Here is a 15,604-nt window from a genome sequence, read left to right as displayed (position 1 = left end):
ACATCAGGTACAGAGAAAACCTCAGGGAGATTAACAAAAATTTTAAAAACTGAATTAAAACAATTACAAGGTTTATCAGAAACTTTAGGATCTTTAACCCCTTAAAGGCACACTCAAGTAAAAAATAAAATTTTATGGTTCAGAAAGCGCATGCAATTTTAAGACACTTTCCAATTTACTTCCATTATGAAATTTTACACTTTTTATATTCACACTTTATGGGGAACAAAAATTCTACTCAGCATGTGCACAAGCTCACAGGGTATGCATATACTAGTCTGTGATTGGCTGATGTCTGTCACATGATACAGTGGGCCGGAAAATGGGGAAAAAAATAAATGTGAAAGGAAAAAAAAAATCTGCTTTCCTTCCTAAGATAGGGAGAGTCCATGGCTTCATTCCTTACTGTTGGGAAATACAACACCTGGCCACCAGGAGGAGACAAACACACCCCAGACAAAGGCTTAAATATCCCTCCCACTTCCTCATTACCCCAGTCATTCTTTGCCTTTCATCACGTTAGAAGGTGGCAGAGGAGTGTCCGAAGATTTGGAGAGTCCTGAAAAAAGGTATCTGCCCTTCGAGATAGGACTGGAGTTTTAAGTAGTCATTTCTCTTGTTAAGTGTATCCAGTCCACGGATCATCCATTACTTATGGGATATTAACTCCTCCCCAACAGGAAGTGCAAGAGGATTCACCCAGCAGAGCTGCTATATAGCTCCTCCCCTAACTGCCATTACCAGTCATTCTCTTGCACCCAACGAATAGATAGGATGTGTGAGAGGACTGTGGTGATTATACTTAGTTTCATACCTTCAATCAAAAGTTTGTTATTTTATAATAGCACCGGAGTGTGTTATTCCTTCTCTGGTAGAATTTGAAGAAGAATCTACCTGAGTTTTTCTATGATTTTAGCCGGAGTAGTTAAGATCATATTGCTGTTTCTCGGCCATCTGAGGAGAGGTAAACTTCAGATCAGGGGACAGCGGGCAGATTAATCTGCAAAGAGGTATGTAGCAGCTTATTATTTTCTGACAATGGAATTGATGAGAAAATTCTGCCATACCGATATAATGTAAACTCAGCCTTAAATGCAGTAGCAGCAACTGGTATCAGGCTGTCATGTATGTATATTTTACACTTCAGTATTCTGGGGAATGGCACTTCACTGGAATTATACTGTATGCATAAAACTTTAGCCTAATTTGCAGGGACTAGCAACAGGCTTTTTAATAACACTCAATTTATTAATGTTAAACGTTTTTTGCTGGCATGTAAAATCGTTTAATTTTCTGAGGTACTGGGTGAAAAAATGTTTTGGGCACTATTTTTTTCCACTTGGCAGTCGTTTTATTTAATTTATGACAGTTTACTGATCTCTCTCACTGTTATGTGTGAGGGGGAGGGACCTTTTTTGGTGCTTTTGCTACGCATCAAAAAATTCAGTCAGAAGTTTATTGTCTTCCCTGCATGATCCGGTTCATCTCTACAGAACTCAGGGGTCTTCAAAACTTGTTTTGAGGGAGGTAATCACTCACAGCAGAGCTGTGAGATTGTAGTTGACTGTGATAAAAAAAAAAAAGTTTATTTCTGTATTTTTTTTTTTTTTCCTGCTATCAGGGTTAGTTATTCTTTGCTAATGGGAGCAATCCTTTGCTAAAATTGTGTTTTTTACAAAGATTTGATGCTATAACTTTTCAGTTTATTAATTTTCAACTGTCATAACTTTTTCTGTGCTTCTTATAGGCACAGTACGTTTTCATATTATAGTAAATTACTTGAAAAGTATTTCCAATTTGCTAGTTTATTTGCTAGTGTGTTAAACATGTCTGATTCAGAGGAAGATATCTGTGCTATATGTGCTAAAGCCAAAGTGGAGCCCAATAGAAATTTATGTACTAACTGTATTGATGCTACTTTAAATAAAAGTCAATCTGTACAAATTGAACATATTTCACCAAACAAGGGAGAGTTATGCCGACTAACTCGCCTCACGTGTCAGTACCTGCATCTCCCGCTCGGGAGGTGCGTGATATTGTAGCGCCGAGTACATCTGGGCGGCCATTACAAATCACATTACAGGATATGGCTACTGTTATGACTGAAGTTTTGGCTAAATTACCAGAACTAAGAGGTAAGCGTGATCACTCTGGGGTGAGAACAGAGTGCGCTGATATTAGGGCCATGTCAGACACTGCGTCACAATTTGCAGAACATGAGGACGGAGAGCTTCATTCTGCGGGTGACGGTTCTGATCCAAACAAACTGGATTCAGATATTTCAAATTTTTAATTTAAGCTGGAAAACCTCCGTGTATTACTAGGGGAGGTGTTAGCGGCTCTGAATGATTGTAACACAGTTGCAATACCAGAGAAAATGTGTAGGTTGGATAAATATTTTGCGGTACCGGCGAGTACTGACGTTTTTCCTATACCTAAGAGACTTACTGAAATTGTTACTAAGGAGTGGGATAGACCCGGTGTGCCGTTCTCACCCCCTCCGATATTTAGAAAGATGTTTCCAATAGACGCCACCACACGGGACTTATGGCAAACGGTCCCTAAGGTGGAGGGAGCAGTTTCTACTTTAGCTAAGCGTACCACTATCCCGGTGGAGGATAGCTGTGCCTTTTCAGATCCAATGGATAAAAAGTTAGAGGGTTACCTTAAGAAAATGTTTGTTCAACAAGGTTTTATATTGCAACCTCTTGCATGCATTGCGCCTGTCACGGCTGCAGCAGCATTTTGGTTTGAGTCTCTGGAAGAGACACTTGAATCAGCTCCATTAGATGAGATTACACACAAGCTTAAAGCCCTTAAGTTAGCTAACTCATTTATTTCAGATGCCGTAGTACATTTAACTAAACTTACGGCTAAGAATTCCGGATTCGCCATTCAGGCACGCAGAGCACTGTGGCTAAAATCCTGGTCAGCTGACGTTACTTCTAAATCTAAATTGCTTAATATACCTTTAAAAGGGCAGACCTTATTCGGGCCCGGGTTGAAAGAAATTATCGCTGACATTACAGGAGGTAAAGGCCATGCCCTGCCTCAAGACAGAGCCAAACCTAAGGCTAGACAGTCTAATTTTCGTTCCTTTCGTAATTCAAAGCAGGAGCAGCATCAACTTCCTCTGCACCAAAACAGGAAGGAGCTGTTGCTCGCTACAGACAAGGCTGGAGACCTAACCAGTCCTGGAACAAGGGCAAGCAGGCCAGGAAACCTGCTGCTGCCCCTAAGACAGCATGAATCGAGGGCCCCCGATCCGGGAACGGATCTAGTGGGGGGCAGACTTTCTCTCTTCGCCCAGGCTTGGGCAAGAGATGTCCAGGATCCCTGGGCGTTAGAGATCATATCTCAGGGATACCTTCTAGACTTCAAATTCTCTCCCCCAAGAGGGAGATTTCATCTGTCAAGGTTGTCAACAAACCAAATAAAGAAAGAGGCGTTTCTACGCTGCGTACAAGATCTTTTATTAATGGGAGTGATCCATCCGGTTCCGCGGTCGGAACAAGGACAAGGGTTTTACTCAAATCTGTTTGTGGCTCCCAAAAAAGAGGGAACTTTCAGGCCAATCTTGGATTTAAAGATCCTAAACAAATTCCTAAGAGTTCCATCGTTCAAAATGGAAACTATTCGGACAATTTTACCCATGATCCAAAAGGGTCAGTACATGACCACAGTGGATTTAAAGGATGCTTACCTTCACATACCGATTCACAAAGATCATTACCGGTATCTAAGGTTTGCCTTTCTAGACAGGCATTACCAGTTTGTAGCTCTTCCATTCGGATTGGCTACGGCTCCGAGAATCTTCACAAAGGTTCTGTGTGCTCTTCTGGCGGTACTAAGACCGCGAGGAATTGCGGTAGCTCCGTACCTAGACGACATTCTGATACAAGCTTTAAGCTTTCAAACTGCCAAGTCTCATACAGAGTTAGTACTGGCATTTCTAAGGTCGCATGGATGGAAGGTGAACGAAAAGAAGAGTTCTCTCTTTCCACTCACAAGAGTTCCCTTCTTGGGGACTCTTATAGATTCTGTAGAAATGAAGATTTACCTGACAGAAGACAGGTTAACAAAGCTTCAAAATGCATGCCGTGTCCTTCATTCCATTCAACACCCGTCAGTAGCTCAATGCATGGAGGTGATCGGCTTAATGGTAGCAGCAATGGACATAGTACCCTTTGCACGTCTACATCTCAGACCGCTGCAATTGTGCATGCTAAGTCAGTGGAATGGGGATTACTCAGACTTGTCCCCTACTCTGAATCTGGATCAAGAGACCAGAAATTCTCTTCTATGGTGGCTTTCTCGGCCACATCTGTCCAGGGGGATGCCATTCAGCAGGCCGGACTGGACAATTGTAACAACAGACGCCAGCCTACTAGGTTGGGGCGCTGTCTGGAATTCTCTGAAGGCTCAGGGACAATGGAATCAGGAGGAGAGTCTCCTACCAATAAACATTCTGGAATTGAGAGCAGTTCTCAATGCCCTTCTGGCTTGGCCCCAGTTAACAACTCGGGGGTTCATCAGGTTTCAGTCGGACAACATCATGACTGTAGCTTACATCAACCATCAGGGAGGGACAAGAAGCTCCCTAGCAATGATGGAAGTATCAAAGATAATTCGCTGGGCAGAGTCTCACTCTTGCCACCTGTCAGCAATCCACATCCCGGGAGTGGAGAACTGGGAGGCGGATTTCTTAAGTCGTCAGACTTTTCATCCGGGGGGAGTGGGAACTTCATCCGGAGGTCTTTGCCCAAATACTTAGACGTTGGGGCAAACCAGAGATAGATCTCATGGCGTCTCGACAGAACGCCAAGCTTCCTCGTTACGGGTCCAGATCCAGGGATCCGGGAGCGGTTCTGATAGATGCTTTGACAGCACCTTGGACCTTCGGGATGGCTTATGTGTTTCCACCCTTCCCGATGCTTCCTCGATTGATTGCCAGAATCAAACAGGAGAGAGCATCAGTGATTCTAATAACGCCTGCATGGCCACGCAGGACTTGGTATGCAGATCTAGTGGACATGTCATCCTGTCCACCTTGGTCGCTACCTCTGAAACAGGACCTTCTGATCCAGGGTCCCTTCAAACATCAAAATCTAATTTCTCTGAAGCTGACTGCTTGGAAATTGAACGCTTGATTTTATCAAAACGTGGTTTTTCTGAGTCAGTTATTGATACCTTAATACAGGCTAGGAAGCCTGTTACCAGAAAGATTTACCATAAGATATGGCGCAAATACTTATATTGGTGCGAATCCAAGAGTTACTCATGGAGTAAGGTTAGGATTCCGAGGATATTGTCTTTTCTACAAGAAGGTTTAGAAAAGGGTTTATCCGCTAGTTCCTTAAAGGGACAGATTTCAGCTCTGTCCATTCTTTTACACAAACGTCTGTCAGAAGTTCCGGACGTTCAAGCTTTTTGTCAGGCTTTAGCTAGGATCAAGCCTGTGTTTAAAACTGTTGCTCCACCATGGAGTTTGAACTTAGTTCTTAATGTTTTACAGGGGGTTCCGTTTGAACCCCTTCATTCCATTGATATCAAGTTGTTATCTTGGAAAGTTCTGTTTTTAATGGCGATTTCCTCGGCTCGAAGAGTCTCTGAGTTATCTGCCTTACATTGTGATTCTCCTTATCTGATTTTTCATTCAGACAAGGTAGTTCTGCGTACTATACCTGGGTTCCTACCTAAGGTGGTCACTAACAGGAATATCAATCAAGAGATTGTGGTTCCATCTTTGTGTCCTAATCCTTCTTCGAAAAAGGAACGTCTGCTACACAATCTAGATGTAGTCCGTGCCCTGAAATTTTATCTACAGGCAACTAAGGATTTTCGACAAACGTCTTCCCTGTTTGTCGTTTATTCTGGTCAGAGGAGAGGTCAAAAAGCTTCGGCTACCTCTCTCTCCTTTTGGCTTCGTAGCATAATACGGTTAGCCTATGAGACTGCTGGACAGCAGCCTCCTGAAAGAATTACAGCACATTCTACTAGAGCTGTGGCTTCCACTTGGGCCTTTAAGAATGAGGCTTCTGTTGAACAGATTTGCAAGGCTGCAACTTGGTCTTCTCTTCATACTTTTTCCAAATTTTACAAATTTGACACTTTTGCTTCTTCGGAGGCTGTTTTTGGGAGAAAGGTTCTTCAGGCAGTGGTTCCTTCCGTATAAAGAGCCTGCCTGTCCCTCCCGTCATCCGTGTACTTTAGCTTTGGTATTGGTATCCCATAAGTAATGGATGATCCGTGGACTGGATACACTTAACAAGAGAAAACATAATTTATGCTTACCTGATAAATTTATTTCTCTTGTAGTGTATCCAGTCCACGGCCCGCCCTGTCACTTTAACGCAGGTAATTTTTCCATTAAACTACAGTCACCACTGTACCCTATGGTTTTCCTTTCTCTGCATGTTTTCGGTCGAATGACTGGTAATGGCAGTTAGGGGAGGAGCTATATAGCAGCTCTGCTGGGTGAATCCTCTTGCACTTCCTGTTGGGGAGGAGTTAATATCCCATAAGTAATGGATGATCCGTGGACTGGATACACTACAAGAGAAATAAATTTATCAGGTAAGCATAAATTATGTTTTTTACCTCTCAGTGAGAGTATTGATGAAAGTTAGTCTGGAGATGCAGGGAAAGTTTTTCTGCGAAACCATCCAGACTACTGCTAACAGCTCCTAAGCAATCAGTGTTAATGAGTTTCTCTGCCTGCAATTCTCTCACTCAAGTCCATGTCAGGAGTGCTGCTATAAGACTGTCACACTTGAGAGGCTGTGTTCTGTTCCACAGCATGAATCCTTGGGGTAAAATCGTTTCAATTTTTACACAAACGCTATAACAGGGTCACAGTGTGGCTCCTTTATACCTTGATATGATCCAGGGTTAATATCCTCTGAAGGGGTTTATTCAACAGTTGGGGTTAATTAATCAGTGTATTATTTACATGCTGCTTTGTTTGATTTTTTTTCCTGGGCTGATAGACTGTGTTTCTGGCTGGAACAAACAGGTTTCACTTTTAAGTTTCACTTTCGTTTTTGAAAGTGTTGCACATCTCCTATTACTTGCTGTACTTGTAATAACAGGGGAAGTACTGCCTTGCACTCCATGTGACCGGGTGTGGTCTATGTTCATTTCCTCCATTCCGGCTCAGGCTTGAACCTGAGGAAAGCGTTTCCTCTGTTAACTGTCTCTAGGAGGTGGTGAGTGCCCCAGGCATTGTGAGTATAAAGGTGCAGTTTTCTATAATAAAAATTCTTTAAATGTAAGTGGCAAGAGTCCATGAGTTAGTGACGTATGGGATATACATTCCTACTAGGAGGGGGCAAAGTTTCCCAAACCTCAAAATGCCTATAAATACACCTCCCACCTCACTCATACCTCAGTTTTACAAACTTTGCCTCCTTGTGCAGGTGGTGAAGCAAGATGCGCTTGATTTTCTTCTATGAAATGCGCTTCTAAGCATTTTAAAGCCCAATTCCTCTCTAAATACAGTGTTTGAGGAATGTGAAGGGAGTATTGCTGGATGACACCATGTTTTCGCCTATGTGAAATCTATTCTAAGTCTCTCGGTTAGCGGTCATAGGGATTCATCTTCTACCTCCCTTTTCGGATTGACGATATACTCCTATATACCATTACCTCTGCTGATACCTTTTTAGTACTGGTTTGGCTATCTGCTATATGTGGATGGGTGTCTTTCGGTAAGTACGTAATGTTATTTAAGATGCTCTCAGCTATGGTTTGGCGCTTTATGTATTATTATAAAGCTTTAAATATATGTATTTACTTATATTTGCCATGAGTCAGGTCTATGTATATTTCCCTTTTGCAGTCTAAACAGTTTCAGTATAGGAATCATGTTTGGGAAGTTTATTTAAACTTTTCTCTTACCTGGGGTTCAGTCTTTCTTTCATGTAATTGGCAAGAGTCCATGAGCTAGTGAAATATGTATATACATTCCTACCAGGAGGGGCAAAGTTTCCCAAACTGCAAAATGCCCATAAATACACCCCTCACCACACCCACAATTCAGTTTTTACAAACTTTGCCTCCCATGGAGGTTGTGAAGTAAGTTTGTGCTAGATTTCTACGTTGATATGTGCTTCGCAGCAGGCTGAAGCCCGGTTTTCCTCTCAGAGTGCAGTGAATGTCAGAGGGATGTAAAAAGAGTATTGCCTATTTGAATACCATGGTCTTCCTCTAGGGGATCTATTTCACAGGTTCTCTGTTATCGGTCGTAGAGATTTCTTCTACCTCCCTTTTCAGATTGACGATATACTCTTATATACCATTACCTCTACTGATTCTCGTTTCAGTACTGGTTTGGCTATCTACTATATGTAGATGAGTGTCTTAGGGTAAGTAAGTCTTATTTTATTCATGACACTAAGCTATGGTTGGGCACTTTATATGTAAAGTTCTAAATATATGTTTTAAACTTATATTTGCCATGATTAAGGATAATCAGTATTCCTTCTTTCAGACTGTCAGTTTCATTTTTTGGGAAAATGCATATGTATAAATATTTTTCTTACCTTAAAATTTTTCAATTGACTTTTTTCTTCTAAATTGTGGGCTGTTAGGCTCGCGGGTGCAGAAAATGCTACAATTTATTGCATCATTCTTGGCGCGAGACTTTTTTGGCGCAAAAATTTTCACGTGGTTGCGTCATTTTTTGACGCATGTGTGTTGCGGACGTTTTTGGCGCCAAAAAATGTGGGCGTCATTCTTGGCGCCAAAAATGTGGGCGTCCTACTTGGCGCCAGTTTTTTTCCCATTATTTCAGTCTCACTTTTTAGTTGCTTCTGGTTGCTAGAGGCTTGTTTTTGGTTTGCATTTTTTCCCATTCCTGAAACTGTCATTTAAGGAATTTGATAACTTTGCTTTATATGTTGTTTTTTCTATTACATATTGCAAGATGTCACTACCTGACCCTGGATCAGAATCTACTTCTGGAAAGACGCTGCCTGATGTTGGTTCTACCAAAGCTAAGTGCATTTGTTGTAAACTTTTGGTAACTGTTCCTCCGGCTGTAGTTTGTGTTAGTTGTCATGATAAACTATCTAACGCAGATAATATTTCCATTAGTAATAATCCATTATCTGTTGTTGTTCCTTCAACATCTAATGTTCAGGATGTTCCTGTTAATGTAAGAGAATTTGTTTCTAATTCTATTCGGAAGGCTCTGTCTGTTATTCCTCCTTCTAGTAAACGTAAAAGGTCTTTTAAAACTTCTCATATTTCAGATGAATTTTTAAATGACCGCCATCATTCTGACCTATCTATTTCTGATGAGGATCTATCTGGTTCAGAAGATTCTGCCTCAGATATTGACACTGATAAATCTTCATATTTGTTTAAGATGGAGTTTTATTCGTTCTTTACTTAAAGAAGTGTTGATTGCATTAGATATGGAGGAGTCTAGTCCTCTTGATATTAAAACTAATAAGCGTTTAAATTCAGTTTTTAAACCTCATGTAGTTATTCCATAAGATTTTCCAGTTCCTGATGCTAATTCCGAAGTAATTTCTAGGGAATGGAATAGTCTGGGTACTTCATTTACTCCTTCTGCAAGGTTTAAGAAATTGTACCCTTTGCCATCTGATAGATTAGAGTTTTGGGAAAAAATTCCCAAAGTTGATGGGGCTATCTCTACTCTTGCTAAACGTACTACTATTCCTATGGCAGATAGTACTTCTTTTAAGGATCCTTTAGATAGGAAGCTTGAATCCTTTCTAAGGAAGGCTTATTTATGTTCAGGTAATCTTCTTAGACCTGCTATTTCTTTGGCTGATGTTGCTGCAGCTTCCACCTTCTTGTTGGAGGCTTTAGAGCAACAAGTGTCAGACCAAAATGCTTATAGCATTGTTAAACTTCTTCAACATGCTAATAACTTTGTTTGTGATGCCATTTTTTATATCATTAGGATTGATGTCCGGTATATGTCTTTAGCTATTTTAGCTAGAAGAGCTTTATGGCTTAAGTCTTGGAATGTAGATATGACTTCTAAGTCAACGTTGCTTTCTCTTTCTTTCCAAGGTAATAAATTATTTGGTTCTCAGTTGGATTCAATAATTTCAACTGTTACTGGGGGGAAGGGAGCCTTTTTGCCTTTTCCGTTTGGAAACCTTCTCCAGTCTGGAATAAATCTAAGCCTTTTAGAAAGTCAAAACCAGCTCCCAAATCCGCATGAAGGTGCGGCCCTCATTCCAGCACAGCTGGTAGGGGGCAGGTTACGATTTTTCAAAGATGTTTGGATCAATTCGATTCAAAGTCTTTGGATTCCGAACTTTGTTTCACAGGGGTACAGAATAGGTTTCAAGGTAAGACTGCCTGTGAGAAGATTTTTTTCTCTCACGCATTCCAGTAAACCCAGTAAAGGCTCAGGCGTTTCTGAAATGTGTTTCAGACCTAGAGTCGGCTGGGGTAATTGTGCCAGTTCCAGTTCTGGAACGGGGTCTGGGGTTTTACTCAAATCTGTTCATTGTACCAAAGAAGGAGAGATCCTTCAGACCAGTTCTGGATCTAAAAATATTGAATCGTTATGTAAGGATACCAACATTCAAAATGGTGACTATAAGGACTATTCTGCCTTTTGTTCAGGAAGGGCATTATATGTCTACAATAGACTTACAGGATGCATATCTTCATGTTCCAATTCATCCAGATCACTCTCAGTTCCTGAGATTCTCTTTTCTAGACAAGCATTACCAGTTTGTTGCTCTTCCGTTTGGCCTAGCAACAGCTCCAAGGATCTTTTCAAAGGTTCTCTGTGCCCTTCTCTCTGTAATCAGAGAACAGGGTATTGCGGTATTTCCTTATTTGGACGATATCTTGGTACTTGCTCAGTCTTTGCATTCTGCAGAATCTCATACGAATCAACTTGTGTTGCTTCTTCAAAGACATGGTTGGAGGATCAATTTACCAAAGAGTTCCTTGATTCCTCAGACAAGGGTAACCTTTTTGGGTTTCCAAATAGATTCAGTGTCCATGACTTTGTCTAACAGAAAAGAGACGTCTGAAATTGGTTTCAGCTTGTCGAAAACTTCAGTCTCAATCATTCCCTTCGGTAGCTTTTTGCATGGAAATTCTAGGTCTCATGACTGCTGCATCGGACGCGATCCCTTTTGCTCGTTTTCACATGAGACCTCTCCAGCTTTGTATGCTGAACCAATGGTGCAGGGATTATACAAGGATATATTTATTATTGAAAAGTAAGATTATATAGCAACCGCAATTAGATTGCTATATGGATAGACAGGGATTTCAGCACACCTTTTTTCGTTATGAAATGTTAGGCTAATGCCCAGCTCCGCTAAATAGCGGTAAGTGAAGTCTACTCTCATTCACCACATACCTACATGTCATTCAGAGAATATGACCTTTCAAGTTTATAACTTATATTAAGACACATGAACCAATGAAGCAAGGAAGCGTTGTTAGACAAATGCCTTAGCACAGATTCCGTTGTACAAATTTATTTATTATCACTTAGAACAACAAAGAGAATCAAACTGTGAACTATCTGCACTGACAACACCTCCACTAGCGGGTGGTTACGCGCAAGGCGTAAAATCTGCCACCATAGTGATCCTTGAGGATCTATGTCAGTGCAATTCCTGTATAGATTCAAAATTCAAAACAATGAGCAATTACACATTAACAGCTAAATCATATGTTAGGTGTATAGCTCCAAGTATTGTGCACAATACGTTAATAAGCCAGCATATTAAATAGTCATCTCCAGTACTTATAGTAGGGAGCAGTATAGACTGTAAGGGGTTAGAAAAACAACTCCAGTAACAGCGGGCACCACCAATAATGTTAGAGGTATCAGGTGTCATGTTATAGTAAATCTGGATCTATGTTTGTCAACCCCAAATTTACAGACTGACTGAGTGTTTAACATAAAGATATAAACATATGTTAACCTATACAGAAATTTTCAAAGACAAGCCAAAGCTATGGGGATAAGAAGCAACAACTCCAGTATTCAGCGGGCACCACCAGCATGGTGAAAGGTATCGGGTGTCATGAATATTAATTTTTCTGGATCTATGTTAAAGCAGCCCCAAAGCAGATCGTTTTGTCTTTCACAGTAAAATATATGCAGATAGTTTTAAACCAGTATCATATGGAATCTATCAAACATAGTGCAAAGAATACAAGATGAAAAGGTTGCACACAGGTAGTTGTTGAAGCGGTGTAAATAAAGCACCCACAGACAGTTTTTGATTTGTCCCGTTAAATAGAGCCGTGTTTATACATAGTGCATCAAAACACCCTCCGGTATCTGAAGAATAACGGACTGAAATGTCAGAGTTATACGTTCAACTTGTTATACAACCGTATTTTTGCTTTCAGTGATTGGATTTCCCAAATTCGTTTCTATGTGGGCTGAATCAGCCTTAGTCGTTCACCATCATGCTGAGTTTAGAACAGCGTGGACGCCACAGCGATCTGTCCATCTCCACTTCCTACGTCACTGCCGACGCGCGTTTCACCCCCCACGTGACAGCCAGTAATCACAGGGATTTCCTCAGGGCAAAGCGGATGCTGATTCTAAGAGCAGCTGCGTTATAACTTTCCTTCTTTCAGCTCATAGGTGGATACAGTGGATAGTAATAGCCAATAGTAATTCTTAGGTGAGCCGCAGCCCTCCTGTTTGTATAATGGAGGAATAGGTGAAATTATATACAGTGAAACATTTTATTAATTAACTAAAAAGAACCTACAGTTAGAATATCAATAAAATCCAAGGCTCCAAAATCTTTACAAAATTTGTTTCAATATATGCTAAGCATTTTCCGATCAAGGCCTATAGACTGTATTGCATCAGAAAAAGTTCTATGCATACAAATGGTCAATCCATTGGTTCATGTGTGCCAAAATTGTAAAACGATTGTTACTTTATTTGTTTATTAGATATAGTTAAGGTACATCGAGTTACTCCTGCAATTCTTAAGAGCAGATATTAGCCAAAAGATTACACTTCATGGAATAACAAAACATTATTAAATATTTTTAAGAAAATTGTCAGATTGAGAAAATCCACATAGGAATGTGGTTAATATATTATATTTGAAAAAGTATAGAGATACAAATATGGTCATTAAGTAAAATAATAATAATAAAATGGAGTGAATTAAAGTAAAAATGAAGATGAATATAGAAATAATAATAGAGAGGATACCCAAGCATATCCTTATTTAAGGAATGCAGCAAATTCAAATTTCTCATTGAGCCCTTTAGGCATTATTGTCTGTAACTTGTACATCCATTCCGTTTCCTTTTTAAGGAGTACATTATCGATATCTCCCCCTCTACCAAAAAGGGAACATGATTCAATGCCCGTTACCCTTAAATCTAAGGGGTTACACTTATGATGTTTCATGAAGTGGAGTGCCACTCCACTTCTGATTTCACCCTCTTCTGCTGCCTTGATGTCATCTCTGTGCTCAGAGACCCTATCTTTCAACATTTGTCTTGTTTTTCCCCACATAGAAGGTCGGGCAACAGCAGGATAGTAAGTAAATTACGTTTTCAGTCTTGCAGTTAATGAACTGTTTTATAGGGTAAACGGTGGAATTTGTGGCAAATATTTTTGTGCGTACAATAAATTTACAGACAACACAATGTCCACACTTGAAACATTCTTTGATTTTTCTGTGTTCCTCTAGCCAATCTTTCTCACTTGGACTTTTTATGAAGTGACTCCTGACCAGTTTGTCCTTTAAATTTGGAGCCCTCCTGGGAACCAGAGAGGGTTCATCCCCAACAATTTTTCTGATCGTCTCATCAGCTTTAAGGAACTGCCATTTCTTTCATGTAATTAGCAAGAGTCCATGAGCTAGTGACGTATGGGATATACATTCCTACCAGGAGGGGCAAAGTTTCCCAAACCTCAAAATGCCTATAAATACACCCCTCACCACACCCACAAATCAGTTTTACAAACTTTGCCTCCTATGGAGGTGGTGAAGTAAGTTTGTGCTAGATTCTACGTTGATATGCGCTCCGCAGCAGGTTGGAGCCCGGTTTTCCTCTCAGCGTGCAGTGAATGTCAGAGGGATGTGAGGAGAGTATTGCCTATTTGAATTCAATGATCTCTTTCTACGGGGTCTATTTCATAGGTTCTCTGTTATCGGTCGTAGAGATTCATCTCTTACCTCCCTTTTCAGATCGACGATATACTCTTATATATACCATTACCTCTACTGATTCTCGTTTAAGTACTGGTTTGGCTTTCTACTACATGTAGATGAGTGTCCTGGGGTAAGTAAGTCTTATTTTCTGTGACACTCTAAGCTATGGTTGGGCACTTTTATATAAAGTTCTAAATATATGTATTCAAACATTTATTTGCCTTGACTCAGGATGTTCAACGTTCCTTATTTCAGACAGTCAGTTTCATATTTGGGATAATGCATATGAAAAAATCAATTTTTTTCTTACCTTAAAATTTGACTTTTTTCCCTGTGGGCTGTTAGGCTCGCGGGGGCTGAAAATGCTTCATTTTATTGCGTCATTCTTGGCGCAGACTTTTTTGGCGCAAAATTTTTTTTCTGTTTCCGGCGTCATACGTGTTGCCGGAAGTTGCGTAATTGTTGACGTTTTTTTGCGCCAAAAGTGTCGGCGTTCCGGATGTGGTGTCATTTTTGGCGCTAAAAGCATTTAGGCGCCAAATAATGTGGGCGTCTTTTTTGGCGCTAAAAAATATGGGCGTCACTATTGTCTCCACATTATTTAAGTCTCATTATTTATTGCTTCTGGTTGCTAGAAGCTTGTTCACTGGCATTTTTTCCCATTCCTGAAACTCATTTAAGGAATTTGATCAATTTTGCTTTATATGTTGTTTTTTCTATTACATATTGCAAGATGTCCCAGATTGACACTGAGTCAGAAGATACTTCTGGAAAAACGCTGCCTGGTGCTGGATCTACCAAAGTTAAGTGTATCTGCTGTAAACTTGTGGTATCTGTTCCTCCAGCTGTTGTTTGTAATGAATGTCATGACAAACTTGTTAATGCAGATAATATTTCCTTTAGTAATGTTACATTACCTGTTGCTGTTCCGTCAACATCTAATACTCAGAGTGTTCCTGTTAACATAAGAGATTTTGTTTCTAAATCCATTAAGAAGGCTATGTCTGTTATTCCTCCTTCTAGTAAACGTAAAAGGTCTTTTAAAACTTCTCATTTTTCAGATGAATTTTTAAATGAACATCATCATTCTGATTCTGATAATGGTTCCTCTGGTTCAGAGGATTCTGTCTCAGAGATTGATGCTGATAAATCTTCATATTTATTCAAAATGGAATTTATTCGTTCTTTACTTAAAGAAGTCTTAATTGCATTAGAAATAGAGGATTCTGGTCCTCTTGATACTAAATCTAAACGTTTAAATAGGGTTTTTAAATCTCCTGTTGTTATTCCAGAAGTTTTTCCTGTCCCTGATGCTATTTCTGAAGTAATCTCCAGGGAATGGAATAATTTGGGTAATTCATTTACTCCTTCTAAACGTTTTAAGCAATTATATCCTGTGCCATCTGACAGATTAGAATTTTGGGACAAAATCCCTAAAGTTGATGGGACTG

This window comes from Bombina bombina, chromosome 2 (genome assembly GCF_027579735.1).
Source record: "Bombina bombina isolate aBomBom1 chromosome 2, aBomBom1.pri, whole genome shotgun sequence".
Classification (NCBI taxonomy): domain Eukaryota; kingdom Metazoa; phylum Chordata; class Amphibia; order Anura; family Bombinatoridae; genus Bombina; species Bombina bombina.
The sequence above is the reverse complement of the archived record's forward strand: the minus strand, read 5'-3'. Positions refer to the sequence as shown.